Source organism: Barbus barbus, assembly GCF_936440315.1.
Source record: "Barbus barbus genome assembly, chromosome: 33".
Taxonomy (NCBI): domain Eukaryota; kingdom Metazoa; phylum Chordata; class Actinopteri; order Cypriniformes; family Cyprinidae; genus Barbus; species Barbus barbus.
This window is the reverse complement of record NC_136761.1, coordinates 28454735-28460869: the sequence shown is the minus strand read 5'-3', so window position 1 is coordinate 28460869 and position 6135 is coordinate 28454735.

The following is a 6135-nucleotide window of genomic DNA, read 5'->3' as shown; positions in this document are numbered from 1 at the left end:
TGACAAATGACCGGGGTGAGAAACGTATCATTCTTGATGGGAAAGTCCAGAGTCGCTCCACTCAAACAGATCACAATCCCGAGAATGGAGTTGACAGCAGCAATGGTTGCAGTCAAGATCGATCGGATGTTGAAAGAAGAACTTGAAGTTCCCCTGATGGAGTCGATCTTCTGGACGGATAGTACAACATTATTAAAGTACATCATAAACGATGCCCTTCGTTTCAAGACGTTTGTAGCCAACCGTGTCTCTTTTATTAGAGAAGTGACTACATCTTCCCAGTGGAAGTATGTCAACACCTCACAAAACCCAGCAGATCAGGCTTCCAGAGGTTTAATGATCCAGAGCTTCATGGAAAGTAAGAGCTGGTTTCAGGGGCCTAGTTTCCTGCGAAAAGAAGTTGAATGGCCGAAACAACCTGAACAGTGGCCTTACCTGACTGAAGAAGATGTTGAGGTGAAGACATCCTCTGCAGTGTCATGCACAAACTCAAACGAGTGCACAGATCCACTGAATCAGTTCTTTGAGTATTACTCCAGTTGGCATAAGTTAAAAAAGGCGGCAGCCTGGATTTTGCAATTGAGAAGAACGTTGAGGCACCTGAGCGAAAAAGTGAAAAGAGTTTGAGGAGAACATACAGCAGAATGAGAATGATCCAGAGAAATGCAGATCTATAGTTGAACAGTAAATGGTGATGTACAGAAAAAAAACCTGGAAAAAAGAATACTTACCGTGAAAGATCTATCCAAAGCTGAAATTGAACTGGTTAAATACAGTCAGAGACAAACTTACATGGAGGACATATAAGCTTTGCAGTTGGCAGGCTCCCGTGTGAAAAAGAACAGTTCTATCTTCAAATTGGATCCATACTTGCAAGAGGATGTGTTGAGAGTAGGAGGACGTTTGAACAGATCGGCGATGCCTGAAGAGGCCAAGCATCCTGCCATTCTGCATAAACCGCACAGAATAGCTCACCTCATTCTTCACCACATTCATCAAGAGTGTGGACATGGAGGTAGGAACCACGTCTTAGCCATATTGCGACAACGGTATTGGATACCAAGAGCCAATGCAGCATCAAGAAAAGTGATTTCAGAGTGCAACCTCTGCAGAAGACTGCATGCCAAGGCAGGAGAACAGAAAATGGCGGATCTGCCTCAAGATCATCTGCTCCCTGACAAACTACCCTTTACCAACACGGGTGTAGACTATTTTGGACCTTTTGAGGTCAGAATAGGACGTGCAAAGTTTAAGCGTTATGGAGTGCTCTTCACATGTTTAACTGTCAGGGCAGTGCATATAGAAGTAGCCCATTCTCTTGACACTGATTCATGTATTAATGCCATACGGCGCTTTCAAGCCAGAAGAGGTCAAGTGTCAATTATTCGTTCCGACAATGGTACCAACTTTGTCGGTGCTGAACGAGAGCTGCGTGAGGCATTCACAAAGCTGGATCAGTCTCGCATCAATGAAGTCATGATGAGAAAGGGTGTACAATGGATTTTTAACCCACCTGCTGCATCTGGGGTGGTGATGGCGCAGTGGATAAGACACACACCTTTGGTGTGAGAGACCCGGGTTCGAATCCACTGTGAGACACCAATGTGTCCCTGAGCAAGACACTTAACCCCTAGTTGCTCCAGAGGTGTGCGACCTCTGAAATATATAGCAATTGTAAGTCGCTTTGGATAAACGCGTCAGCTAAATGAATAAATGTAAATGTAAATGTAAATCTCACCACGGCGGTATCTGGGAGCGGCAAATCCGTACAGTGAGAAAAGTGCTGAACTCTGTTGTGAAGCAACAGCTCTTAGGAGATGAAGGACTATACACTCTCTTATGCGAAGTTGAGAGCATCATCAATGGGAGACCTTTAACCACGAACACAGATCACCCCAATGACCTCGAGCCACTGACGCCGAACCATCTGCTCATGTTGAAAACAGTCTTCGTTTGACTGTTTAATTATAAATCTTAAAACATAAACAACTTAGGATATTTACTTTTCTTACAAATGTTTTCATGTTTGAGCAGTTATTAGACAACAGTACAGGTCCTTTTCAAAAAATTAGCATATTGTGATAAAGTTCATTATTTTCTGTAATGTACTGATAAACATTAGACTTTCATATATTTTAGATTCATTACAACACAACTGAAGTAGTTCAAGCCTTTTATTGTTTTAATATTGATGATTTTGGCATACAGCTCATGAAAACCCAAAATTCCTATCTGAAAAAATTAGCATATCATGAAAAGGTTCTCTAAACGAGCTATTAACCTAATCATCTGAATCAACTAATTAACTCTAAACACCTGCAAAAGATTCCTGAGGCTTTTAAAATCTCCCAGCCTGGTTCATTACTCAAAACCGCAATCATGGGTAAGACTGCCGACCTGACGGCTGTCCAGAAGGCCATCATTGACACCCTCAAGCAAGAGGGTAAGACACAGAAAGAAATTTCTGAACGAATAGGCTGTTCCCAGAGTGCTGTATCAAGGCACCTCAGTGGGAGGTCTGTGGGAAGGAAAAAGTGTGGCAGAAAACGCAGCACAACGAGAAGAGGTGACCGGACCCTGAGGAAGATTGTGGAGAAGGACCGATTCCAGACCTTGGGGGACCTGCGGAAGCAGTGGACTGAGTCTGGAGTAGAAACATCCAGAGCCACCGTGTACAGGCGTGTGCAGGAAATGGGCTACAGGTGCCGCATTCCCCAGGTCAAGCCACTTTTGAACCAGAAACAGCGGCAGAAGCGCCTGACCTGGGCTACAGAGAAGCAGCACTGGACTGTTGCTCAGTGGTCCAAAGTACTTTTTTCGGATGAAAGCAAATTTTGCATGTCATTCGGAAATCAAGGTGCCAGAGTCTGGAGGAAGACTGGGGAGAGGGAAATGCCAAAATGCCTGAAGTCCAGTGTCAAGTACCCACAGTCAGTGATGCTGGTGTTGGTCCACTGTGTTTTATCAAGGGCAGGGTCAATGCAGCTAGCTATCAGGAGATTTTGGAGCACTTCATGCTTCCATCTGCTGAAAAGCTTTATGGAGATGAAGATTTCATTTTTCAGCACGACCTGGCACCTGCTCACAGTGCCAAAACCACTGGTAAATGGTTTACTGACCATGGTATTACTGTGCTCAATTGGCCTGCCAACTCTCCTGACCTGAACCCCATAGAGAATCTGTGGGATATTGTGAAGAGAAAGTTGAGAGACGCAAGACCCAACACTCTGGATGAGCTTAAGGCCGCTATCGAAGCATCCTGGGCCTCCATAACACCTCAGCAGTGCCACAGGCTGATTGCCTCCATGCCACGCCGTATTGAAGCAGTCATTTCTGCAAAAGGATTCCCGACCAAGTATTGAGTGCATAACTGAACATAATTATTTGAAGGTTGACTTTTTTTGTATTAAAAACACTTTTCTTTTATTGGTCGGATGAAATATGCTAATTTTTTAAGTTTTCATGAGCTGTATGCCAAAATCATCAATATTAAAACAATAAAAGGCTTGAACTACTTCAGTTGTGTTGTAATGAATCTAAAATATATGAAAGTCTAATGTTTATCAGTACATTACAGAAAATAATGAACTTTATCACAATATGCTAATTTTTTGAAAAGGACCTGTACCTTAGCTACAAGTTTCTATAGTCTTTGGTTAGCTAGCTGTTGTGTGTGTGTGTAGTTTAATTAACATAACGTTAGGCACTTACATAAAATACATACACGCGATTGTACCGTATTTCGTATTTTTCCTTTCTGAAGTTGGCAGACACACACAAAACGTTAGCTAACCAAAGACTATAGAAACTTGTAGCTAAGGTACTGTTGTCTAATCAAATCTATTCAGCGGTATCACCAACTACAGACAGGCTTAGCTAATGTTATGTATTTAGGTGGGGGAGCATGAGAAGAGAGAATAATTCAGTTCACTAGTCACTGAATTTAACATCTTAAATTAGTTAGCTTACTCAGTAAAGGAGCGGTTGCTGGCCATTGCTGCTTTTTTGTGTCATAACATCACTTGACTCCATGTTAACATCTATGGAATGATATCATTCCATAAACATCACCATATCAATAAGCTATTCATAATTTTTTCTACCTCATATGCTGCAAATACCCTGTACAACTTTTTTGCACATTCCTGTTATATTACTATTTATGTCAACAACATACTGACCTGCACATTTATATTTATATATTTTTTTATCTTTTATTTTATTCTTTTAATTTTTTTATACTTTTCTTGTTCTTAATATTTGTCTATACAATTGCACTGTCCTTGGAGCGGACCTGACTTATATTTCACTGCTGGTTATACTCTGTATAATTGTGTATGTGACGAATAAAAATCTTGAATCTTGAATTAGAAGCTCACAGTACTGGCGTCAGTGTCAGTACTGGTCAGACTGGCGTCAGTGGCTGGAAAGCGTAGTGGGCGTGGTCAGCCTGTCACGTCAATCGAGAGTGGCCAATAGAAAAGGGCCTTTCATCCTGGTGCGTAGAGACCGCCTACTGACACACAGCTTGACTCGCAAGCAAAACTTTTCAACTCGCAAACAAAAGTTTTAGACCCGCAAAAAAAGAAGGCAGGAAAGAGAGCAACATTTGTGGATTAGTGATGAAAAGTTTTTGAAGTGCACAAAGAAAAATATATCTTTTTTAAAGATTTACACGCACTGCAAATTATTTGTTTTCAATTACTTTAATTTTGAACCTTAAGAAGACTTTTTTTTGTAAACTTTTATTTTTTAATTACAAAATAATTAGTTTTGCTCTCAAATACATAATTTTTGTTTGAATAATAAAGAAACAAAAATAATTCCATAGATAAATATCTACCAAGCCACTTCTGAAACAGAAACAACATCAGAAGCATCTTACCTGGGCTGAGGAGAAAAATAACTGGACTGTTGCTCAGTGGTCCATAGTCCTATTTTCAGATAAAAGTACATTTTGCATTTCATTTGGAAATCAGTGTCTGGAGGAAGACTGGAGAGGCACAGTTTGAAGTTTCCACAGTCAGCGATGATTTGGGGTGCCGTGATGTTTGCTGGTGTTGGTCCATTGTGTTTTATCAAGTCCAGAGTCAATGCAGCCAGGAGATTTTGGAGCACTTTATGCTTCCATCTGCTGACAAGCTTTATGGAGATGCTGATTTGCTTTTCCAGCAGGACTTTAGCACCTGCCCACACTGCCAAAACCGCTTCCAAGTGCTTTGCTGACCATGATATTATGGTGCTTGATTGGTTAGCCAACATGCCTGACCTGAAGCCCATATGGAATCTATGGGATATTTTCAAGAGAAAGATGAGAAACAGTCAATCCAACAATACAGACGAGCTGAAGACTCAATAGTGCCTCAGCAGAGCCACAGGCTGATCGCTTCCATGCCATTCCTCACTGATGCTGGAGTTTGTGCTAAAGGAGCCCTGACAAAGTATTGAGTGCATAAATGGACATACTTTAAAGAACTTGAACTTTTCTGCTTTGCAAATCCTTTATTTTTTATTGATCGTAGGAAATATTCTAATATATTGAGATACGGTATTTTGACTTTCATGAGCTGTAAGCTCTAATAATTAAAACAAAACAAAAATACCTTTTGGAATGTCTTACTGTAATGAATCTAAAATATATATGGAAGTTTCACTTTTGGAAATAAGTAAAAAAAAAAATGCAGTTATGCACGATATTCTTTTTTTAGATGTACCTGTATAACCACAGAATGAAAAGCCATCCGGCGAGCCCAGCCCCAGAGACCTGATTTAAGAGGCCTAACCTAGACAGCAACATAGTTTTGGCTCAGATCCGGCCCACATCTGGCCCATGTGAAATCCATGCGGGCCAGATGTGGGCCAGATCTGGGCCGACACTGCTTGCTGTCTGGGAAAGGTAACATGGGATTTTTTAATGTTCACACTGGCTAAATATGATCGGATTCCAATAGGATATACAGTATGCACAAAAGTTAGATTTGAACAGACAGTCTGAACAAGACTTTAGAGAACATTCAAAAGTAACATTTTCATAATGTTTGCAAAATAACAAAATGTAACATTCCTCTTAATGTTGTCTTGTAACCAAGAAAAAACGTTTTTAAACATTTAAAAACTACATTTAAAAGAATACTA